General features: G+C 28.2%; 1 protein-coding gene across 1 annotated transcript in view; it reads right to left on the bottom strand.

Annotated features, from left to right (window-relative positions):
* LOC142326216 (ATP-binding cassette subfamily G member 4-like) overlaps window positions 1-27,132 on the bottom strand; it is a 278,942-nt gene extending 251,810 nt beyond the window's left edge. Inside the window, exon 1 of the mRNA XM_075368505.1 lies at window positions 26,909-27,132. The gene's annotated coding sequence lies outside the window, so the exon portion shown is untranslated. The remainder of the gene's footprint in view (window positions 1-26,908) is intronic.
* Between the last annotated feature and the right edge of the window lie 277 nt (window positions 27,133-27,409).

The following is a 27,409-nucleotide window of genomic DNA, read 5'->3' as shown; positions in this document are numbered from 1 at the left end:
ATTATAATATTTTCATGTATTTTCTTGTTAATTTGTGTATGTTTCATCAATATTTTTTTATTACGTTTATATTTTTTCATATCACATACATTCTGTAATTTTATTTACTTGAGATCAAATTACGTTCGGGTCTTGGATCTGAACAAAACTGTAATCTATACCCCGAAAATTTCTGAAGATAATAATAATATTTGATCATTGTTTTACTACTAAAATATGTCTAAAAAAATTCCTTTACCGAATTATTTAAAATTTATTCTGATTATGCAGTTTTATTTATTTTTAACATTCTGTTTGTGTACGCTATTTATACTTATTTTTTCTTATATTTATACTTTTTACTTCCTTGTACGAAGTAATGGAAATACTGTGATCGCGAAAAATTTTGGTTTTCAGATTTCAATGGAAATATCCATTTTGAGCATCCCTGAATCCATTTTGACTTCTTCGGCGTGACGTCTGTACTGCACGTACGCATAACTCAAAAACGATTAGCTGTAGAATGTTGAAATTTTAAATTTGGGACTGTTGTAACATTTAGTTGTGTTATCTCCCCTTTTGATTGCAGTCTTTTTGGACAAAAGTGTCCAAAAATGATTGAAATCCAAAAAAAAAAAAATGGATTTTTGACTTTTTCTAAACTGCAGTAATAAGCCCTGATTGAGAGCTTTTCAACAATGAAAAATAAGTGGTACTTATTTTCATTGGTTCTAGAGTTATAGCAAAATAAAATTTTAATTAATGAGATATTTGGATTTTACAAGTGGAAGACACATCGGTTCGAATCGAACTTCATTTCCTTTGTTTTTAATTTAAATAATATAATTATATATTAATTATAATTGTATTAATTAATTATTAAATATTAAAAAAGGCGTAACCGGTGATCATTTTTATATGAATATTATTCATATTACATTATGTTTACCAACGAATTTTGAACCTAGGTCAATTCATTATTTAATATTTGACGTGTCGTTCATTTAATTTATTTTACATTAGTGTAATAATGTAAATAATAATGTGTAGTAAATATAATTAATATTATATTTAAATATAAATAATTTCCGAAGATCATTATTGTAATTTATTTATTTATTTATTATATTTTTCGGAGATAATAATAATAGTCTTTGATCAGTGTTTTACTTATAAAATATGTCTAAAAAATTCCTTTGCTGAATTATTTAAAATTTATACAGATTATGCAATTTTATTTTTTTTTAATTCAATAAAAAAAAAAAAAATGAAAAAAAATTCTTTATTAAAGAACTGGAAGATCGTATCTCACCTTCAAATGAAATAAGTTTAATGAAATACGTTTAAAGGAAGTGCAGCAAAAATGTGTATATGTTATTTAATAAGCGTACAAGGAAATCATGTGGTGTAAGATCAGATTTTTTTTAATGAATTTTTTCTTATTTAGTATTTATATTTATTTCTAATGAAGGAAGATTAATTTTAATTAATATAATTATTTAAACTAATAATGGACGAAGTACAATGTAGCAAACATTAATTGTGTAATATATGTCTGAAATATCTGCTGTTGTGTCTGATTATTGTAAAATAACAGAATTTTTATTTCATTTTAATAAGATAATCATAATTAAATTTATTCGATAATAATTTCGGGAAGTAAATTTTTTTTGTAATTTATATTCATTTAGACTTAACCTTGTCGTGAGTCATTAAAGATTTTAAAATAAGATTGTAGTCGGATATTTTTAAAGGTTTGTGAGTTTTATGATAAACAGAAAGTCGAATAATAAATAAAAAAAGTTAAAAAATAATTTAACCATTATGTGCGATATTAATATATTCTATAATTATAAATTGTTGTTATTTCCTTATTTACAATTATTTTTGAAGTTAATCTGTCCGGAAGAGTTCCGTCTTCTGGTTATTGTTTAAATGTCAAACCATATCGAAGATTTATTCTGTTTTTTAATAGTTTTTTATTCTGAATTTTTTAATAGTCAGTATACATCAAATAGCATTTAGATCCTAATTTATCATCATATATTATCAATTGCGTTATTTTATTTTAATATGGTGGCAGATATTTTTTCGTTTATTTTTGCACTGTGTTCAAATATAAATTTATGAGTGTTTGAAAGAAGTATTCTATTCGATATAGTACAGTAGAGGTTATTAAAATGAAATTAAAACTCATTAAATTATTAAAAACTAAATTAAATTATTAAAACTCATTTATAAAAGTCGATGATTGGGTAAAGAAATTAAACTATCAGTGTAACCTTATGCTTAATAGTTTTAGGAAATTTGTGATTTAATTGAAAGCATATACTTTTAGAAAGAATTTTATAAAAATTATTTACAATTATCGCAAAGATTTTAGTATTTAACTTGGGACTCCTTAATTTCAATCATTTTAGCGGGCAAAGGTGTTCTAAAAAATTGCATCAATTTTTAACAATGAAAAAAGTAAAACTACACAAAGAGTTTTTCGATTTGTGTATCGTTAATTCCAATTAAAGTCATTAATTAATTATAAAACTAATTTACCAATTTACATTCCGTTGACCTTTGTAGCGGAGTTGTAGCATCTCTGCTTTTCATCCAGAGAGTTTTGGGTTTCCATTCCGGTTAGACAGCATTTTTTCATACGCTACAAAAATAAAGGCTGGGCGAAAGCCTGTATTTATCGGAAAGAGAAAGAATAATTAAAAGATTTTAAAAATTGTTGCATTTTCAGTGAATCTGAGAAGGAATGTTTTTTTTTATTTCTTTTTACTATTTTCTCTTAATAAATTACAATGAATAGTGGTAAAATTTAATTATTTAGTTTTACAATCCTTGGAAGTATACTTAAGGTTTTAATAATTAGCGAAAAAAATTTTAAATAGTTTTAACAAAAATGTTTTAACAAAAAAATGCTCTTTGATAGTACGGTACAGACCATTCTGATGAAAGACAATCAGGGATAGAAGAAAAAACAGTTATTCTTGAATCACCCTGCTTAATGAAGTTAAACCTACATGACATTTTCATATTGTGCTTTTGGGTCAGTCTGCGTTTAATTCTAACGGAACGTGAAGTAGGCACAATTCATGTTAAAAAAATACCCATAACCCCTCATTTCATGAAGGAGAAAAAGCTTAAATAACATTGATAACACTTTAGACTGCTGTTATTTGCTAATCATATTTTATCTAGAGATATAGCCAGCAATACATTTCTGTTATCTCATTTCATATCAAAAGATGAATTCAGCCATTTTCTAATAAGTTGAAAAATTAATTTTCGGCTCATTATTCCACATAATTAGATTTTTATGAGTTTTAAGTAGTTTACCTCTAAATTGGTCAGTAATGAACTCGTATTAATATCCATAATACCTGTTAATGTTATATTATTTTTAATTGTTTATAACTATATTACTTTCCCGTGTAGCGCTATAGCTGTAGAAGGGAAACTATTATAATCGGTTCAGTTTGGGCATATGCGGTTTTCACCGGATCTCGACGTTTTAACACCTAAGGAAGCCAAAAAAAATGGATGATAATTTTCCCGATGTCAGTATGTACTAGTGTGTGTTCGGTGTCGCATTCTAAATCTCATATCTCCAGAACTACTAGACCGATTTTGACCAAACTTGATCAGATTACTTCTATGTATGGGGCATTAATACCATTATATTTTCAACTTAAAAGGTAAAGGAGGTTGGCTGTAGAGCAAGCTCACCCTCAATATCTCGAGATTTTGCCTAAGTAAGGTCTTATTTTTCTTAGGCACATTTGTTAAGAATTAAAAAATACTAATATTTGCAAAGCAGAATATTTGCGAAATCGCAACCCCACCCCAAAAAATACTCTAAACTAGTGGCTAAGTGGACATTCTACTTCAGTAGTACTTTTGTCACCATAAGGAGCAGTAGTGTAGCACTGACGTACAGCTATTGTAGTCGTTTGCTATGTTATGACGTGACAGGTGAGCGGTAGAATTAAATAAGTGAATAATATTTAAAGTGTAAAAAAGTATTTAAAGTGGCCGCTAGTACCGCCACAAGCCTGCGAATGAAATACGGTATGAGCGCTTGCTTTAGTTAGAATCATTGAATTAAATAAACAAAAAAATATTATTTTTAAATAAAATGATATATATTTTAAATTAAGTTGTGTGTGTATGTGTGTTGCAAGCCATGCATAAAAAAATGCCGCGTAACTGAAAGTCCTACAATTGTGTTGTCAGTTTTTTTATGAGGTTATTTGATATAATTTGTACATTCTCATAATATAATTGCTAAAGAGGACTTAAATAATTAATGTATTAAGTAATATTCTTTATATCTGAAAGCTATTTTTGGCTAACATGATTACAGATAATTTTGAAGCGCTGCAATATCTGTAATGGATTTCAATTTTCTAGAACATTTCGAATGTTCCTGTTTCTTTTTATAACTATTGAAAATTTCAGTTTATAAATATTAATAAATTTTCAAAGCGATCGAAAACTGAGTTTTATTTTTAATAGGTTGACGGTTTCTTTTTTATTTGTTACAAAAAGGCAAATATTTTTTGTTTTGTTGCATGTACAAAATTTTAGTCAATCAATTTTAAATAAAATGCTTACGTCTAATAAAAAAAAAACAAATTTCTCTATAGTATGCTCTCTCTTTCTCTTCCCCCCATATATATATATATATTTTTTCTCTATCGTTAAATGTTTATAGTGATAAAATTGCAAACAAGTTCAAGAATAAAATGCATATTATTATTGAACTTTGGTAGATTAACTGACCTTTTAAAGATAGATTAAAACAAAAGTTATCAGTTATCTAATGTTTTATTAGATAATTGATAAACAATAAATTATATGCAACAATTTTATAGAATTATTCTTTTGTGCTCATTGAAAATATGGTAAAAACCTCATTAAAATTAGATAACATACAAATTATTATGTTTATAGTAATTTATTATATAAGTTAATATTATCTTTTATTATTAAATTGAGTTAGTTAAGTGCTATATAATTAACATTTTATTTGCCAGTTAATTGATTATAATAGTTTGTTTTCTATAAAAATAAATTATACATATTTTTGTTTTAGGTAAATAATTGTAACTTAGTTTAATTTTCTTTTGTTAAGAAAATTGTAATTATGTTACTGTATATTTATATTTATTAATAATTTTTACCTAATTAACAGTTGCTGATGGACGATAATGAATTTTGGTAGCTTGTCAAAAATAGCATACGTGTTCAAGATTTGATCTTGAAACCTGCGGATGGAAATCATAGACGCTACCATTCTGACAAGATCAGCATAATTTCATTCATTATCCGGTTACTGTACCGGATATCGTTGTACCGTTTACTGTTTTCTGTAGTTATGCTTCATGCTTTTTGATTTTTCCAAAGCGTCCTTAAATCCTTTTTAATAGAAAAAATCAAAATATGAGGGGTTTTCCCCTTGTTAATTATGTAAATAGTACGAAAAACCCATGATTTTCGATATAAAGTGTTATATATTTAACCGAATTTTCGAAGAAAATTACGGTAATACTATCGAGCACATGGTGGGAGTGAAAATGAATTTTGTTTACGATTTGATGTATGAGTTACGAAATTATCGTTCAGTTAAATTGTGATTTCCTAATATATTTATTTGTTTATGGACCTACGTATAAAATTTTTTGGTCAAAAATCTCCAAAACTACTAGATCAATTACAATGAAATATAGATATACTGTAATATGCATTTCAAGTAGTGCATGTGAAAATTTGGTGAAGACTAGATGAGCTGTTCTTGAGTTACGCTCAATTTAAGGTCGAAAAAATTTGAGCGAGACAAGTTAGTAGCATGGTTCGTTATGATGACGCTACAAGTTGGAACGTTGACGTTTCTTTATCTGCGGTATCTATTGTTAATTATTTGACGTATTTAGGTAGCGTTCGTTACCTACTCTGAGGGTCATGATGATAGGGTATGTGTATTTTAATATAATGTTTATATTATTTTCATGCGGCAGACCAGTGCTACTGACCTTGTTGGTGGGACCCTGGATGTTGGAGGGAAAAGGCATGTCATAGTGGTTGACATACCTGGAGATGAGACTCAGATAGTCTATAATCTTGCTTCGGCCATCGCCCAGATTGTGATGAAGGACAGTGCTGTCTGATTTTGTGAGCCTTCCGGACGGGTGGGACAGTGGGACGGCTCCTGCACCGTCTGGTAGAGTATACTAGTAGAAGGAGTGTGGTTTCACTCCTTGTCTATTTGGAGAAAACGTCCACGGGGGAGGCTATGGCGAGTAGTGCCACAGTGAAAAAGTTTTTGCAGCCAACAGCCACAGTGGTTGTAAGAGCGGAGGGGAAGTCCTACGCGGATCTCCTCCGGACAGTTAGACGAAGCGTGTAACCGGGTGTGGCGGGGATCCTTTCTGCTCGTAACGGTCAGGAGGAAGATCTCAACATCCGGGTATGTGATTTAAGTGCTACTGCGGACAAGGTTAGGCAGGGAATCCTGGACAAGGTAGAGGGTACCGCGGTATCGACTGGCGGTGCTCGAAGGGTTCACCTATTGGCGAAAGAATGTGGATATGCTCACCAATCGAGGAGGAGTTGGTGCGTGATCTGGACCAGGTCGCTGGAGATTCAATGACCATCGACGTACCCTCTATGTACTCGGCGTATGTCGCCACGCAGGTGGCGACGGTTGGTGTGCCGCCCATTATGGTGGGTGCTTTGCTGACACAGGGGTCGTGTCCGTACTGGATGGCTGAACTTCCGGGTGATTCGCTGGTCGTCAAAAGAAAGGTGGTTTCGGTGCTGGAAGAAAGAGGCCAGATGTCCCTCCTGTAACGTGTGGAGCCGTTCCTTTGGGGTTCATGGCTGCAGGGCTTCGCCAGCGAAATGAGGTTCCATCTGCGAGGAGGTCTGGATGAGATGGGACAGCTCCGTTAAGGAGGAATGGGATGCTTAGTTATCCTACCTTCGTTGATGAACGGGGATTCCCTGGGGTTCTACATGGTGGGAATATTAAGACGGTAGTACCGGTGGGGATCCCTTCGAGTGTTCCTCGTTTGAGGCGAGGCGGTGGGGAATGTAAGACCGTTGAACCGGTGAGGGTTCCTGATTAGAGGCGAGGCGTAAAAACCAGAGTCCCGGTGGAGGGATACCTTTGGGATCCTCTCATTAGAGGCATGGCGAATTATTGAAAGATCTAGTCCTGGCTACCTGGGGGGAACCTTAGTTCCTGACGAGATAGTTTGAGGCGATGGCGTCCCCCTAGAGCTGTGTTTATGCTTAATTGCGGGTCCGGTTCCAGAGGGGGGGTAACGCAGATGAACAAACAAACAAAAAAAAAAAAAAAAATAAATAAATATAAATAAAAGTATTATATTGAATCTGTAGTGGTGTATATTTCATGCGCGCTTTTCAGTGAGTCACAGTGGTGAGTGAGTTTAAACTTGATGCTTATACGTTTACGACGTTAACTGTTTTTTAATGGATTTTTTGTAAAATCTAGATTTGACAGTTGATACGTTTTCAAAAGAAAACAAAATAAAATAACGAAACGTCAGTCTTTTCTCGCGCAAGATTTAGTTTTTTTTTGTTTTTTTTTTTTTATTTAGTCAGCATCTCCTATTGATTTTAGAAATTAAAAAAAAAAAATTCTCTTTTCTCACCCATCTTATGTGGATAAAAAATAAAAAGGACTTTTAAATTATTTTTTATTTTTAGTAAACTAAAAAATAATTGAAGAATTTTATTTGAATTTAACAAAACATAAAAAAAATATATATTTTTTTGCTAATATCACGTGAAGGTATAAAAAGTAGAGAACGTGTCTTTATTTTACTTTATTGATTAAACTACTAAAAAATAAACTTTACTAAATTGCTAAATATATAATAGAGATTTAAATCTCTTATTTTATTTATAAATTTTAAGAAATAAAAACGTATTATTATATTTACTTGTAAGCTCAAGTTGTAAAATGTTTATTTAAACAAAAAAAAACAGAAATATAATACTTGATTTGATTTCTTTTTTCCTATAATTACGGGAAAGTAGTTTGATTGGTCTGGTTACTTTCTATTGACTGCTTTCGTACTGACCTCGTGTATCTGTTTTGCAGCTAAGACATTCTGTTTTATTCAATGGCATTGACTTAGATTTACGTTTTTCATTCAAGATCATAGCTTTTTATGTGTTGTATATGGACGTCTTGTGTATTCATTGGAAAATGTTGAATCCAGTTATTGTATATAATGATTGTACTGTAATAGATCTATTAAAAACTGAAAGGTTTTTACGTTATTCTAACCTACAACAATGTAAGAAACTCTCTCTTTTTGTGTATATTTGGGCGCGTGTATAATAAATAGTTTTTATTTTATATTTGTATAGTGTATAAATACTCTAACAATAATAAAAAAAAAAATCATAAAAAACATCCATCTGGAAATATGATTTTTCTCAATTTCGCTATCAGTGAAAACCTTTTTTCAAAGGTTCATTAAATACAACCGCGGGTACATTTTCAAAAGCGTAAATAATTGGGGGAAAATTTAAATTGTGATGAAATTTGACTTGAATTATAAAAAAATCTGATGTGGACACTACATGACTTCCTTTACGCCTATTAATTTACATATACACATTTTTTAAAATGGAAAATACATAAAATTTTATTTCATTAATAACTTCTATCTTTTCATATTTTTTTTATTGTTATTGAATTATATTTATTTACAATTTTTTTTTTACAATCGCAGGTTAATAATTTATTAACAAATCAATATATTTAAATTTTAAAAAAAAGCTAAATAAACGAGATGTCTGATTCGAATCGATGTGCCGTCTCCTGTAAGATCCAAATATTTCATTAATTAAAATTATATTTGGCTATAACTCTGGAACCAATGAAAATAAGTACCACTTATAATATATCGTTCAAAAGCTCTCAATGAGCTCTTATTACTGTAGTTAAAAAAAAGCCCAAAATCCAAATCGTTTTTATATTCGAGTTTTTTGGACCCTTTTGATTCAGCCGATTGCAATCAAAAGGAGAGGTGCACAACTAGATGTTTCAATTGTCCTAAATCCAAAATTTCAACACCGTACGGCTAATCGTTTTTGAATCGTTTTGAATCGTTTTTTAATCGTTTTTGAAATTACATACGTACGTACAAACGTCACATCAAAACTAGTTAAAATCGATTCAGGGATGATCAAAATGAATATTCCGTTGAAATCTGGAAACCGAAATTTTTCGCGATCACAATACTTCCTACAAGGAAGTAAAAAGGATTTGAAGCCATACTATCTGACAGATTATTATTTTTAATAAAGGGTTAAATTCCAATTAAAAAAATCCTATTTTTAAATGTGATATGAAAAAAAAATTTACCGGTTTAAAATGAAAATGCATAAAATCTGTAGAATTTAGAGAATTTAATTTTTAATAAATTGGTGAAAATAGGATCAGTGTAAAGTATAAGAAGTAATTTTTAGGTATGAATGTTACTACTGATAACTAAATGTTTCTTACTTTGGTTAAATTTTCATTTTTTATTTATTTATTTTTTTGCTGATATCGAACTCACTAACACCGAACTCACACATTTACATACGAACATTAACATCTGGAAAATTTCCATCCGGTTTTTTTTTCGATTACTTCGTTGTCAAACCGTCAAAATTCGATGAAAACCACCGCATATGTCCAAATTGAACCGATTGCAATACTTTCCCTTCTAGAGCTATAGCGCTACTTAGAGGGGAATGTAAAAGAGTTGTGTTATGTTTTTAACAGACTATACATATTTATGTAATTTAGTTGTGTATTCTCAGACTTTGAAAAGAACTTACTTACATAAATTTGGTATACAATTGACCATAAATAATTTGAGAATGGTATACGTAGTATTTTGGTAAGAATAATATTTATAACTGATTAACGTATAAGTAACATGGTTTTAGATGACGTACCGATCGATCGATTGATAATTTATTGTAATTATTGTTGATCGCGTTTACTAAAACACAACCACAGTATGGGATAACTATTTTGTTACAACACATTTGTTTGTACGAAAAAGTATCTATACGTAAAACGAAAACAGAATATTCTCAAAACACTCTACCTGATAATTTGATCATTGTTTTTTATCTTGATGATTATCATTTATTTGCTTTGATCATGATAATTTTGTTTCTTATGTGTAATTAATTCTGTTTTTAAAAAGAAAGGCAACTAAAAGTCTGATAATTTTTTTACAGTTATAATTTCTTTAAAGACCAATTTTTTGTTAATTCTTAAAACTGATTAAGCAATTTAAATATTTGTAGTAATATATTGGTTGTAATTTTTGTTTGTAATATATTTTGTTTTAATGACACACTAAGGAATGAATGGACATTTAAAAAGTATATATGTAACAAAAAAATTCTCTATAAATAAGAATATATTGGGCAAATATTTTTAAGCTACATCTGCAATAAAAAACAAGCCTGAACGTCGTAATACCGGAAATGATAACATAAACGTTACATAGGCTTGTGTGAAAATTTTTATCTCTGTAAATATATGTTCTCGTGACTGTGTATATGTGTGTGTACGCGCGCGCGGGTGCTTAAGCGTGCACAGGTGTGTAAGTAGACGAGCAGCCCTTGAACCATTTATTTTTGGTTGCAACATGACTAAAAAAAAGTAATAATAATAATTATTAACTTCCAGATTCTTATTAAAAAAACCATGTGTTTTTACTAATAAGTTACTCGTAATATGATATTCCTAAGTATAGTTTGATATTCATCAGTTAACTGCTAATGGACGTGATATTATTTTTAATGACACGTTTTTATTACTATTTTAAATGACCTTTTTTGCCTTTTAGGGCTATTACATAATGATAAAATTTTTTGCAATCTTATAATTATATTTCTTTTAAACATTTGTTATAAAAGTCTACAATTATTATTCAACAACTAATTAAATGATAATATAATAATAGTAATTCTAAGAAATATTTGTAAAATTATACTACAATTATTTATTCAACTGTATTACTAATTTATTTATGTATTAGTAGTTTAATTTTATTATAATAACAGTAAGTAATACAATTTTTCCATTTTCATCTAAGTAAAGTATTTTTTCCAACAGTTGTTCTTACATATACTGTAATGACTTTTTTAGGGTAAAAAGTCTGGGGTTTTACATTTCCTTTTTTATATTCGGCAGTAAATTATATTGATTGATATTTATTTAATTCGCTAAATTTTGTTTCTTTCGATTCCCATCTGGTAATATTTTCGAGAGATTTTTTCCTCAGTTAATTAAATTGTAAGATTAATATAAAATTATTAATACTAAGCTTATTAATAGGACTTAGCTTCAATTATTGAAACTTATATTAATTCGTATTGTTTATGTTTAATTATTTAAAACAAACAAGCAGTAAGTAATAAAAATAATAATAACATTTATTTATTCAAATGACAAATTTTGAAGTCAGCGCTGAATTAAAAATAAAAAAATTATTCAGTTCTTAGTAACTTGATTTCCTTCTTAAATATGCGTTCACATCAATATATTTTACTTTTCTGGCCAGCAGTAAGCCCCCGACCAGAAAATCGAGTGTTTCGTTTTCATGTAAGGTTTGATATTACAATATATTCTAAACGATAAAAAATCAACCGTTATACGATATACCATTTGACAAATGAAGGAACAAAAATTATAGATTGCACAACATAAGCACATTATTTCGTCGCCAACGTGTAGTTAGTGAGTTGGGGGGGGGGGGGGGGTAGACTTGTTTTGCGCCGCTCGATGCACACAAAAATTAGTATATCTTAGGTTCGATGTAATAGAACATTGAATAATGTGTCATTAAAGCTGTTTCATTGAATACTATCTATTATTAACTGTAATAACGATAATATTTTTTTAAAAGCTAAAAAAAATTGTAGTTAAGGTTGTGATAATTATTTGTTTAGACGAAATGTCACAGTAAATGGGTGTTAAACGTGCAAACGCCTACCAGAGGGTGAAACAGATTATGGCAGTTCCAAAGGTATAAAATCACCAATGCCGAACATCAGAATGTCGAGCTCTTGTCTTATTTCAGCTATTCTTATTTCGTTGATCTGTTGTAAATAATGTCTTGCTTAAATCAACTGTGTAACTTGAGTGATAATATTGTCAATAAAATTTTGTATTTTTTAAAGCTAAATTTGTGATCTTTCACATTGTCTTTTATAGCTCATTAGTAGCCCTTTTTTCCTGTTTAACCTCCGGGAATCACCTCAGGTATTACTTCAGAGGATGAATGAGGATCAGCTGATTTGCGAAGACGCGTTCACCACTAGACCAAACCTAGTGGGTTACATTAGCAGCCCTACACCATTCGTAACGTATTCTACGTTCTAAAGGTTTGAGGCTGTGGTTCCGACTTAGATTCCTCCGATTTTTATTTGTTTTAAAGTTAGTTTTATTTATTTACCAGTATTTAAAGATGGCATATGTTGTCCCCTAAAAAATATGTTATATGCATGTAAAAAGTGGTTCATAAAAACACAAAGGCCAAGGACATGCTTCTTAAAAAAAATAAATAAAACAATAGATTTTGCAATTTATTTTGAATTGTGATGCATATATTTTTTTAATAATATTTAATTATAGTTTCCTTCACAAAATTTTTTAACCTCCAAGATGATAAAATCATTGCCAATAATTCAAGGTTGAAAGTATGTGATTTAAAACATTTTTATAACTAATTACTTTTATAATATTACTGGAAATTCCGAAAAAGTATGTTCTTTTAGGTTAAAGTGTAAAAGTTTAACGTTATTTATAGAATGTATAATTATTAAATTGTTATACGTTCTCCGCCTTCTTTTGGTATCATTAAGACTAGATTATTGAAATAATAATCCAGTCGTTATTGTGTTATTAATTTTATTTAATATTATCTACGATTTCTTTTATTTAAAATTAATTTCTTTTAATATTAATTCCATCTTCTGAAAGAGATTAAAATCTATTGTTTTTAAAATTTTTAAATGCAATCAAAATTAATTTGGAAATATAAAACAGAAAGATATTCGATTTACCTAATCGAATCTGTGTCTATTTATCACTTATTAAATGCGATAAAAGTAAAAAAGATAAGGTAGAAAATGTAGAAGAAGAATGGGAGAATGTTAAAAAGGAAATTCTTAAATCAGCAGAAGCAAACTTAGGCGGAATAAAGAGAACTGGTAGAAAACCTTGGGTTTCAGACGATATATTGCAGCTGATGGATGAACGTAGAAAATATAAGAATGCTAGTGATGAAGAAAGTAAAAGGAACTATCGGCAATTAAGAAATGCTATAAACAGGAAGTGCAAACTGGCGAAAGAAGAGTGGATTAAAGAAAAATGTTCAGAAGTGGAAAGAGAAATGAACATTGGTAAAATAGACGGAGCATACAGAAAAGATAAGGAAAATTTTGGGGTACATTAATTAAAATCTATTAATGTGTTAAACAAAGATGGTACACCAATATATAATTCGAAAGGTAAAGTCGATAGATGGGTGGAAAATATTGAAGAGTTATACGGAGGAAATAAATTAGAAAATGGTGTTATAGAGGAAGAAGAGGAAGTTGAGGAGGATTAAATGGGAGAAACAATACTGAGATCTGAATTTAAGAGAGCATTAAAAGATTTAAATGGCAGAAAGGCTCCTGGAATAGACGGAATACCTGTCGAATTACTGCGCAGTGCAGGTGAGGAAGCGATTGATAGATTATACCAACTGGTGAGTAATATTTATGAAAAAGGGGAATTTCCGCCAGACTTAAAAAAAGTGTTATAGTAATGATACCAAAGAAAGCAGGGGCAGATAAATGTGAAGAATACAGAACAATTAGTTTAACTAGTCATGCATCAAAAATCTTAACTAGAATTTTATACAGAAGAATTGAGAGGAGAGTGGAGGAAGTGTTAGGAGAAGACCAATTTGGTTTCAGGAAAAGTATAGGGACAAGGGAAGCAATTTTAGGCCTCAGATTAATAGTAGAAGGAAGATTAAAGAAAAACAAACCAACATACTTGGCGTTTATAGACCTAGAAAAGGCATTCGATAACGTAGACTGGAATAAAATGTTCAGCATTAAAAAAAATTAGGGTTCAAATACAGAGATAGAAGAACAATTGCTAACATAAACAGGAACCAAACAGCAACAGTAATAATTGAAGAACATAAGAAAGAAGCCGTAATAAGAAAGGGAGTCCGACAAGGATGTTCCCTATCTCCATTACTTTTTAATCTTTACATGAAACTAGCAGTTAATGATGTTAAAGAACAATTTAGATTCGGAGTAACAGTACAAGGTGAAAAGATAAAGATGCTACGATTTGCTGATGATATAGTAATTCTAGCCGAGAGTAAAAAGGATTTAGAAGAAACAATGAACGGCATAGATGAAGTCCTACGCAAGAACTATCGCATGAAAATAAACAAGAACAAAACAAAAGTAATGAAATGTAGTAGAAATAACAAAGATGGACCACTGAATGTGAAAATAAGAGGAGAAAAGATTATGGAGGTAAAAGAATTTTGTTATTTGGGAAGTAGAATTACTAAAGATGGACGAAGCAGGAGCGATATAAAATGCCGAATAGCACAAGCGAAACGAGCCTTCAGTAAGTAATATAATTTGTTTACATCAAAAATTAATTTAAATGTCAGGAAAAGATTTTTGTAAGTGTATGTATGGAGTGTCGCTTTATATGGAAGTGAAACTTGGACAACCGGAGTATCTGAGAAGAAAAGATTAGAAGCTTTTGAAATGTGGTGCTATAGGAGAATGTTAAAAATCAGATGGGTGGATAAAGTGACAAATGAAGAGGTATTGCGGCAAATAGATGAAGAAAGAAGCATTTGGAAAAATATAGTTAAAAGAAGAGAAAGACTTATAGGCCACATACTAAGGCATCCTGGAATAGTCGCTTTAATATTGGAAGGACAGGTAGAAGGGAAAAATTGTGTAGGCAGGCCACGTTTGGAATATGTAAAACAAATTGTTAGGGATGTAGGATGTAGAGGGTATACTGAAATGAAACGACTAGCACTAGATAGGGAATCTTGGAGATCTGCATCAAACCAGTGAAATGACTGAAGACAAAAAAAAAAATGCGATATGTAATAATTTGATTTTATAAATAAATTGCAGAGATTTTTATCTTAATAAACTTATCGATACCTAAAATCTTAATGATTTTTGTTACAATTGGTTTTTCGTTTTATAATTACAATCTTTTTCTTTTAACGAAAGAAAAATTCCTTTTTTTTGTAACTTATACTAATTTAAAAGTGATAGTATTATTATCAACTAGGCGGTCAGGGCTCCGATATCTGGAACACCGACGTGTTCGCTGTTGTAATACTTATGAGAATATTAAATATTTTACAGATATTCATTAAAGAAAAAAGAATTAATTTTTACTTCATTATATTTCTGCTTTCATGGTGACCACAGAATTGAAGTAAAAGAATTCATTTTTGTTTTTTAATGAATATCTTTAAGATCTTAACCCCAAAGGAAACTAGGGCCTCAATCTACGACTTAAAACCTTCTCTGGGATAACAAAAATGTATCCTGAAAATCTGAAAGCAATTCATCGGTTGGTTCTGGTGTGATGCTGTTACAAACAGACTGATTCACAAACTTTCTCACTTATATATGATTTAATTACTAATAATTTAAGTTTTAATTAAGTATTAAAATTTTACCGCTATGCAAACTCAAATGACTTGTGGTTTCTGTTAAGAAAATTGTATAATAAGGTAAAAAATACTTAATTACAATCTCATCAAAGGCAAAAGATTTTATTAAGAATACTTATTTTTATTAAAAGTTTTATGTGAAAAGTTGAAAATGTTTATAAATTTCGAAAATTAATGTTATACTTAACCAGTTGTACGGCTTCGGTAATATATTCAAGTTTTCCTTAATTTTTGAATGCAAAATCTGTTTGTTTGAACTCTTCTGTTTGTATAATTATGTACAGCAGGAAAAAGATAGATAAATAAATTTAAAGAAAAGAATTTAAAAAAAATATATTTTTTACTTTATATATAAAGCAACAATGTTATTTCATAAAGATTCAGTGTACCAAAAGCACCTCAAAAAACTTTTGTTTGATATCATCTTGGCTTATTACAAATTATTTTTTTAAATTAGCTTAACGTAACATTCAGCCGAATATACTCATTTCATATTTTCATAATTAATCACAAATTATAGTAAAGTGAAATAAAATATGTATTATTATTTTTTTCACTATTAATACTTTTAAAAATATTAAACTTTTAAAATAATTATTTAACTGTTTAGACTATAATTTAGATTATAACTTAATGTCGGTAGAAAATATGGTTGTGTAAGAAAAAACATTTAGGCAACGCTGTCTAATGACGAATTATTTTTTCGTTAAAAGTCTCTCTTGTTTAAGTTCAACGTTGTACAAAATACGTCTGAAAAATTAAAATAGAAAAATTGTTCGTTTTATCTATCTTTAAATAATATATTAACGTGCTATGGTTTTCAGGATTAGGTTAAATCGTGTCTATTTTTCGGATAGTGTTCTAGTGGAAATTTAAAGAAAAACCAGTTCGTTTTTATTAACCCTGAGGCTGCTAGGCCTCAGTCCATTTAAGTCAACAAAATGACAACTGTCCTCCCCTATTTTTGGAGCATTTATTTGGGTTAGACGGTTCATCACCCATGATGACCATCGTGAAGACAGTCTGTCAATTAACTGCTTATCAGAAAGATCGACATCGAGTTTGTCAGACATCTCATTTCTGTACTGACCTTCTGTCTGTGTACCTTGGGTAGTCGTATCCGGAGTCTCTTCACTCAGTCTCTGTAATTCTCTGTATATGTCGCTCAGTTCCCTTTCATGTGCCTAGATAGCGGTCACGCTCGCTTTGCCGGTCCATTGTCTCAATTGTAATAATGCACTACCTAATTTATAGGTGACCTCTTGTAGTGTGAGGGGAGCCTCCTCTTCTTCTGAAGATCCGGCCCTTGCTCTTTTAGCCCCTCGTCCTTCTATTTGTTTCCATTTTGTCTTGTCCTGGCTTGTAACTCCTGTAACCCCAATATCCATTCCCTCTACGTCTTCTGTCGGGATCTCTCACCTTCCTGTACTTCGCCTCGAGGTTCCAGCCCCTTGAGAGGCTGTATCTTCTACAGGTAACGAGCCTCGACGTCTCATGTCCTTGATTTGGTGTCAGCGGACAATTCCGCGTTGAGCGATACCCCACACGGTGAGGTGCCCCCAAAAAAAAAGTATTCGGTGGCCGGCGGGGGTTGGGGGAGGTAAAATGTATCTGTTCGAATATTAGGTCAAAAAATTTTGGGAGGGGTCAAAATTGGGGGGGGGGGGTCAAAAAGGTCGGGAAGTTTTTGATTCGTAAAGATGTGAAGGAATTTTGGATCTATTGTCAAAACTATGGAAGATATGGAGGAAAAAGGAAAAGCCCGTGTAAAATATGCTTATAACACTTGGAAAAAGTTCTCTCTGAATACTAACTATGAAAAATTTCACAAGTTGTTCACCAGTATAGTCTGTGACGTAGCAGACAAGACACAGCTTACCACTTAGAAAATTTTCCTTTTATATTAGTACCACGTATAACCTAAAAGTTATTAAAAAACTAATCCAAAATAGATTTTTACACACTTTGCCGAGTTGAAATAACTCAGAATGACTCCTAGTAGGTATTACACTATTGTTAGGTCCTCAACAGCTCACCAAAATATCCAAAAGAACTGTAAAACTTTTCACTTAATACAAGATTATGTCTAATATAAAAAACTCTAATAACTTTTGTAGTCCATGTCCAAAACTCATAACAATTTGTACGTCAGTCCATTATCCTTACCTCGATATATTACTATGTCCAAATCCAGTGAAATTACCAAAAAACCAATCAAAAAAACACTATTACACGGAGCTCTGAAAGCACGTCTGATCGCAGTGACATCCACAACTCTACTCATGCAATACTTTGCCAGCTTTTATATTTACATACGCATGTACTGCATATTACAATCATTTTTTTGTTCAGTTCTTACTGCTAACTCAAAATTACGACTTTATTTTGATAAAAAAAAAAATCTTTTAAAATAAAGAATTATTAGTTATTTTGAAAAAAAAAAAATGTATTATTTCCAAAAATCTTTCTTTTATTTTTAACAAGTTCGACGTCTTATAGAAAAAACAATTCTTTATTTTCTCACGGTACAGCTTAAATGTTGTCAAATGACTTGTCAATTATTTCTTTAGCTTGTAAATTTCGTAAACTAACAATCTTCATAATATTAGCAAAAATAGTCATATTTTGATTTAAAAATTCATTTTAAGATAATTGTTAGTTCTAATCGCAAAATAGAGCACTGCTGTAACTGTACTACTGTAAGGAAATAATCTAAATAATGTTCAGTAAAATACAAATTAAAATTAATTTCAAACTCAATTATTTATTTACATATATAAATAAAAACGTTATATAAAACAAATATCAGAAATATTATGCAATATTATCCGAATTATTAAATTTTTTGTCTTTTTAATTTAACTTGAAATGGTAAATAGTTTTTCAAATTAATTCTTTACTGAAATATGTTATATTATTTGACCGTGATCTCTTGACACAAGTGATAATATTACACATTAATTCTTTATCATATTAGTCGTTGTTATAATGTTATTATCATCGATTTGTTATCAAAATTATTAATTAGCAATACTGCCTATTTTTTTAAACATAAAAAAAGTTTAATTAAGACTTTTTTCACATTAAAACGAAAATATTTTTGTCAGTTTCTTTACGTTGTTTTTAAGTAGATATCATACTCTATACTATATAAGACGTAACCTAGAGAATGTTCTTTAATTATTATAAAAACGTAATGTTTAAATTTATACTATTCTTACTAATTAATGTCCTTATTCCCTTTTTTACGGTAACAATATTTATTTTTGTTTTCATCTCTTTTAATAAATTATCTATATCCAATATTATTAATGGTAAATTGTAATGAAGTACATTATTCAGTTTTTATTATTAAAATTCAAAATTAACTTTTCTAGGTTCCGGGGCTGTTGTTAGCTATTGCTTCAGAGGATAAAATGAAACGACAATTTTGCAGCTTGTGAAAATGCCATTGACCGGCATTCGAACCTGGGACCTCCCAATGAAAGGCCGAGACGCTACCATTTGCGCCACGGAGATCGGTTTTTACGAAGAACAAATAGTTATCGGTATGGAATTTTAAAAATATGATTAAATATTTGTTTTCGTAAAACGTTGTAGTTAGTCTAACTGATTATATATCAAAATTTAATAGATTTACATTAAATTATGGGACTACAAGCAATTGTTTTTTTTTTTGGGTAATAAAAATTTTTTCTCCATGCACTTATAACACTTCAATAGAAAAGATATACATTACCTTTTAAAACGCATATATCAGTCGTGAAAAATTTAATAATGTGCTTGATTATTTTTTCTGAATTTATTTGTATGCATTACGTTTTATAAAAAATTAAAAATACGATTTAAATAAATTTGGAAATTTGACACTGTAAATAAAAAGAGGTATTCACTGTATTCACTGTATTAAAGAGGTATTCAACATCTATTAGATTTTTAAATAATTAATTGTCTACATTGTTTCTAAGATATAATATGTTCGTTATATCTTTTCATACATTTTAATAAAAAAAAGTTCAGAAGTTACAATAGTTTAAAGAAATTTTTTTTTGCTCCAATATTCTTATAGAAATAAGTAAAACATTGTCATCCATATTCTATTTAACAGTGCAAAGAAAATTTCAATGAAAATTAAGTCAAAGTAAAGGTTTTCCGAAAATTGGTTGCGGAATATTTGTGAAAATGTAAAAATTTTGGATTAATATCTAATTAAAGAGATAATACATTAAAAATGAACATACTCAGAGTTTTTATACTATTATAAATGAGAAACAATTTTTTTTAAATTATTTAAAAAATGTAATAATAAATATTTAATTAATTTAAAACCTATTCAAAGTGATTTTAAGTGTATTTCCTGATTTCAGTATATCGTTCAGGATTTTAATAAAAACGTCGTTATCACAGTCTTTTGAATTTTTAGTACATGGGAAAAAAAAACAATAAATCAATAGGCTTTAGTTAGCGCGTAGTAGTACATACAAAAACAACCTTATACAATTTGGAAAGAGTTAATGCCAATTATACAACATTCTCAACCTTTTCCATCTAGCTTACACATTTCTTTCACGATAGAGCTTTGCGTGATAGTTGTAACAATCATTTATTCTTTCGTTTCAAAACAGATAATTTAATTTTTTCACTTAGAAGGCTTTTAAAACGAAGTTTATCATAAGAGGAAATTTATATTTTCAAAAAGAAAGTGGTTGCAAATTATGAATGGTTGTTCAATATTAAGTTCAGAGTGTTAAGAACTAAATAAGTTTTAAAATTTTACTGCAATTTATTGAAGCGTAGAGCAAACTAAGAACTTTAAGTTTGTTTAATTTAAAGAAGAAATGGTGAAAATTTTATTATTACAAATGATTTTTACTGATGAAACAAATATTTATTTCCTTTTTTTATATCGCATTAATAAAATATTTGACTGTCACATATTATATTATTCAAAGTGGATATTTTTAATCATTGCCATCATTTCTAGTTTATTAAGCTATTTTATTATACTTTAAATACAATTTTATTACAGGTTCATGTTATTTTTAATAGCTAAGCTAATAATAGCTTTGAGTTGTAATAATTTGAAGGTTGTTCAAATGTTTTACTAATTAATTTAGTTTTAAATTGTTTAGAAATAATATATACTGCTGTGATTATTAATAATAAATCAATATTTAAAAAAAAGTAAGCAAATAAATACGAAAAATTAAATTAAATAAAACATAAGTGAGATGTAAAAATAAACAGGAAGTGGAACGTCTAAAAAGTTTTATTTCAAGTTTATTGCTATTGTTTGTAGCTTTATAACTGGTAGATATTAAATTCAACTAATCAAGATATCAAATTTAAAAAAAATTAATTACGAGTAAAACATCCTTGTTTAAATTTAAAATAACATTTTGTTAAATTTTGGATTGTTTATTTTTTATATATTAGATGACATCTAATAGAAATTGTGTATATATAATTCTACAGTCGGTGGTGGTATAGCTTTATACAAAATTATATGGAGAACCTACTTCCTTTGTAATGCGAAAATGGGGAAGTAGGAATACACTACTAATACACTCGTATAGCTAAAATCTCTTGTCCTTCGGGAAAAAAAAAATTAATAAATTTATTATTAATTTCTTTATTAAATTTATTTATTAATAAATTTAATCATTTATTAATTCTATGTACTATTTATATCTATTTTGTACATTTTCAATTTTGTACATTCTTATAAAAGCTTTTTTTTATATCGTAATCGACTAATTTAGAAGAAATTTTATTAGTTTTTGCAAAGTGTAAGTAATAAAATTTAGTAAAAATATTTGTAATTGGTTAAAGAAACGTAGGATTGGAATTAGGTAACTATTCAATCCTTCGGTTAAATTATTACATCATATAAGTGGCCAAAACGGCACCAACGTATTTTTTAAAATTATTTTTTAGACTTGATAAATGCTATTTCGTAATTTAATCATAAAATAACTAAGATTGCCGCTAAAACTGGAAAGTAATATTTTCTTGAAAATTTGATAAAACTTACAAATTTTAATTTTTTTTTTTTTTGGAAGGTTTTTATTTTTATTTAATTATGTTGAAATAGGTATTACGTTTGAATAAGTGTTACTACAGTATTTACAGTCATTTGCTTTCGCAGATGACTGTAAAGGAGGACCGTAACAGAGGTGTAGTGTTTGTTAAGAATAGAGAAATCAAGACTATCTAGGATTACCTTCTGTTTACGAAGAGATCCAAAAATTTAGCTCGTGATATAAACCGGGATTAGAATTATGTAAATTATCTGGTAGTAAATCTGTTGGACAACAGAGATGACATCAGGCAATTAAAACGCTTCCGTGGGCTGGACCTGGAAGATGTAACCAGAGGAGTGTCCGGGAGAAGGAACCTAGTAGTAGGAACACAGAATGAATCTGTCACTGTGTAGTGAATTTTTCTTTAATTGTCCTCAAACTACAGCAACTTCCATTATCGAGAAATATTTATTTTATTTATAGAGTAGTTTTTATGTATTGACATTGTTTTTATTTTTGTTTTTTTTTTTCTACCTGTGATTTGTTCCTGGTGCTGTATTAAGTATTGAACTTTAGTGCTTTATCTGTATATGAGGTGCTGAACCTATGTATGCGTTAATTATTATTATTTTTTTCTTCACGTAATTATCTTAATGATAATCAAGGTACCCTATGAGGTACCGATGGTAAATATTAATAAAAATAAATAAATCTGCTTTTACATTTGTATTTGTAATTCTTTTAATTAATACTTTATATTTTCTGATGATAAATTTTTAATAATGGAAATGAGTATAGTCATGGATTTTAATTTCTGTGAAACTTTCTTGAATGTTTCTACGCATAAAATTTAATATTTTTATCTACAGAATTATTTTCCCCCATAACTACGATAATTTGAGTCAAAATAATTTTCGATTTATATAGAAATTAAAGATTTATAAAAATTTACTAAAATTATATTAAAGTAGATATTTAAAATTAACTGTTATAGTAAATTACAACTAATAAATGTCAAATGCATGAAACAAAGCTGCACCAATTTTTGTTTAAATTCTGTTATAATTTACAACGTAATTTTGACCCTTTAAATATATCCTCTTTTAAAACTCTTCAAAAGTTCTAACAAATATACTTTACCTAATGAATGAATAATTATTTATTTTTGAAAAAAAATTTAATATAGGTTCTAGGTAAGACGACTAGCTTGTGTAAATATACATGTTTTATCATTAACCTTTGTCAAAAGCGATTTATTTTAACATTACTCATACAAGTGATTGAAACCGAATATTATTTATAATAATACCATAAGAGTATGTAAATAAAAAGGCTTTTTGGTGATTTTTTCACAATTATTAGTTTCAATTTATGAATTAAATGTTTTAATAAAAACTTAAACTTATTTCAGTAGTAAATAATTTTCGTTATTTTTTATAATATAGTTTTGAGTAAATTAGCATTAATATGAATGAAATTTACGTATACGTATTCTGTACAATTGTGAATAATTAAATTTATCGTGAATTATTTGCATAAACCGATAGTATTATCCAGTTTCCAGAATATTGAAACGCGCGCGTGCGTGCGTGTGTGTTTGTTTTTTTTGTAACGCGGAAATGCATCTTGTTTTAAAATGTTTCAACAGGATTTTATTATTATAATGTTTATCTTATTTAAAATTCATGTCGGAAGTTGTTTTTATTTTTTAAGTTTGTTTTGTTTTTTTTTTTTATTATTATGTTTTGTAACAGTTACATTAATGATATTTGAAGGCAGCGATATTCGCTCACTACTTTACTAAGCGCTTATCAATTATTTTTCTTATGTTACACGTTAAAAGACGTAGCCAGTTTTCATATATTTTTTATTTGTTTAATAAATAATAATTTATAAGTCTTTTTTATTGTAATATATATATTCGTTTTGTAGATAAATATATTATGTTTTTATCGTAACTGTTTAAACTTGTTTTCAAGGCTTTATCTTAGTAAATCTTAATCTCATGCATGTAAATATTAAAAGGGTTTGTACGTATAAGACTATAATTTAAGTAAAGTAATAATCGTTTAATACAATAATCGGGTTTTTTCTCATTTTAAAATAAAATAAATTAATTTTAATGTAAATTAAGAAAAATAGTTTACTAGCATCTTCATTGTAATGTCATTTCTTTCAGAAGTATTCTTTTATATTTATAGAATATTTTATTAATTAAAACTATCAGGCTTAAAGTTAAAGTACGAATTATAGCTTCAATAAGGGAGCTGACTGAAAATAAACGAATTCAGCAAAAAAAAGGAAGTTTATAAGTTGTTATAAGTTATTTTAATATTACTTCGAAAAAATATTTATGAGTTTTTATTTTTCTTTTCATTGAGTTTTTATTAATATTTTGTATGTATTTTATTAATTGAAAATAATCAAAAATAAACTTTTTATTTTTTGATACACTGTTTGATGAGAAAATCTATTTCACTAATTTTTAATTAATTTAAGGATTTTTGAAGCAAGATCTGTTTACTCATAATGTTTATTAAAGATTATCATTACAAATGTTAACGTTAGTCGATAATTTATTGGGGTTTGATGATTTCTGTTTTCTATTCACCAAATGTTGAATAACAAATTTCGTATAGAATAATTATTTGGCTATGTAATGCAAATTATCATTTAAAAATCGTTCAAATTCACAAATACAATCGTTGGTATAAGCTAATTCTGAATAATAGTTACTGTTCTTCATACGGGTTTTTGAACTTCAGAATTTTAACTAATTCTGTCTATATTTAATAAAAGTTAAAGTAAAACCTGCTGATAATAAAATTTGGATTCAGTGGATTTCTATCCTAAACATAATTTATCCCGGCAAATAAATTTCAGTAAAAATTCATTGTTAATTTTTTCTGCAATCAAAACTTTTTTGGAAAATCTCCTTTGTTAAAAAAAAATATTTTGTCAAGTATGCTATATTATAAAAGGAATAAAAATATAATATGCGTTATTAATTTTGGTTTAATATATTCTTTTTAATGATATACTATAGACATATAAACAAATATTAACTGTGTAATGTTTTAAACGAACTGTTTTATTTTAATTTATAACATTTTATTTAATTATTATTTTTTAACTTATATAACTGAGACCTAATTATACTTATGCAATTATTTATCAGCTATTATAGGTAAAAAGATTGTAAAAAAATAATTAAAAAGATTTCTTTTTTCTAAATTTCTGGTATTTCACGACAATTATTACAATAACAATAATTGTGATTAATTGTTTTTTATTTCGTGTAAATTATTTCTAAATATATTTTATATCTGGGAAATGGCTAAAATAAAAATTACTAAAGACGATACTGAAAACAACGGTAAAGCTACCACGGAAGAGGAACGTTATGAAAACCAAATCCAATGTAAGAGTAGTGTCTGAAAGATACTGAATTACATTAAAAATACTACCCTAAGATTAATTTATTTTTAATTAACTTAGATAATTCTTGGTAACAAAAAAATTACTTTCTTTAATAATATTATTTTTGATTGTATAACTTGTATTTTGAATATTTAAAATACGGGATGAATGATTTTAAAATATTGTAAGATTTAGGATGGATTCTCTCCTGGTTTCCAATAAATATTGCCTTTGTATTGTCTTACTCAAACATCCGATGCTAGGTTTCTTAAGATACAAACGGTTTAATAATATAAAATACTAAATTTAAATAATTTATTTTATTGGGAAGTTATTATACCGTGGTTGAGTATTACATAAGAAATACCTTAAGAATTATGAACAAGTTTCAAATTATTTTAAATTATTGATATTTTAATATTGGTTTCGGTTTTTACTTCCTTATACGAAGTATCGTGATCGTGAAAAATTTCGGTTTTCAGATTTCAACGGAAATATCCGTTTTGACCATCTCTGAAACGATTTTGATTAGTTTCGGTGTGACGTATATACGTACGTACGTATGTATCTCGCATAACTCAAAAACGATTAGCCGTAGGATGTTAAAATTTTGGATGTAGGACTGTTTTAACATCTAGTTATGCACCTCCCCTTTGATTGCAATCGACTGAACCAAAACTCTTAAGTGCAGTAATAAGCCCTCATTGAGAGCTTTTCAACGATATATCATAAATGTACTTGTTTTCATCGGTTCCAGAATTATAGCCAAATAAAAGTTTCATTATTGAAATATTTGGATCTTACAAGAGAAGGCTTAATTTTTTTTAAATTTATATATATATTGATTTATTAATAATTATTAACCCGTGATTGTGAAAAAAAATTTTACAATAAATAATTATTCAATTATAACAATAAAAAAAATTCAGAAGTTTTTAATAAAATAAAATTTTATATACTTTTCATTTAAAAAAAAAGAAAAAAGTGTATATGTAATTTAATAGGCGTACAAGGAAGTCATGTGGTGACCACATCAGATTTTTTAATTTTATATGTAGTGTAAGAATATTTTTTCGGAAAATCTTAATTTATGTCGTTTATTAAATTTTTTTAATTTCAAAGATTAATTAAATTAAATTTTAGTTTAGCTTTTTTAATTGCATTTACCGTATGTTAAAAATTTTCTAAATCACCGGTGTAATAGAAATAAAATCGGTTATTTGATCTAAACAATAAAAATTACAATTTTATAATACACTGATCGTATGTAAGAAAGAACATAAACGAATATACCATCCTCCTAATAAGAAGAAAGAAATTTAATAGTTTTATTAAGGACATAAATTTTTAAATTTAATAAGTACTTAACTTTAATTGAAATTAATTACAAGTGATCAACTTTTTATATAGCCTAAATTAAATAAGAAAAGTATTAAGTGATGATGTTTATATGTTAATGTTAAAAATTTATGATAATAATTTTGAGAATGATACTACGAAAACTTGAATTAAAGGAGGAATTATAGGAAAAACATTTGTTTAATGTTTTTACGAATGATTAAGTAATAGTAGGCTGCGTAATATAGTAAATAAATAATTCGCCAACATTTAGAGAATATTTATTCACGTTTAAAAAAAATAGCTTTACGTAAGTTAAAAAAAAAATAAAAAATATATTGATAATTATATATAAAACTGTTTAGTACTTACAATTTATTGATTGATTATGCACTTCTTTATCATAACTCAATATGTAGAATATTTATTTATTGGAATAATTTTTGTGTTGATAAATATTTGAACTGATTAAAGTAGTGCAACTATGCTACACGGTGTGATATTGAAAAGAAAACGGAGCAGTAACTACTATCACATAAGAAATGAGACTGAATAAGATTGTGTTGACCGTGATATGTAATAATGTAAAGAATCCGGTGGAACTGTGCGGCGTCTATGTCTGGTTTACTTCAGTTATGGTGGTGGTGGTGGTTATGAGATTGTAGTGGCGTAGTGTCTAACACTACTATAAACATCATCCTTGTTTAGTTAGATTTCATAAGAGAGCTACCTATTGTAATAGGTACCATGATTCGACTTTTTAGAAAATTTAGATATATCTTCGCGTTTCACATCTTCCAGACCACAAAACCACTGTCAGTTTAAAAGTTAAATACTCGTGTGTATATATATATATGTATATATATATATATA

This window comes from Lycorma delicatula, chromosome 6 (genome assembly GCF_047948215.1).
Source record: "Lycorma delicatula isolate Av1 chromosome 6, ASM4794821v1, whole genome shotgun sequence".
Classification (NCBI taxonomy): domain Eukaryota; kingdom Metazoa; phylum Arthropoda; class Insecta; order Hemiptera; family Fulgoridae; genus Lycorma; species Lycorma delicatula.
Note: the sequence above shows the minus strand (reverse complement) of the source record. Positions and strands in the feature narration are given on the sequence as shown.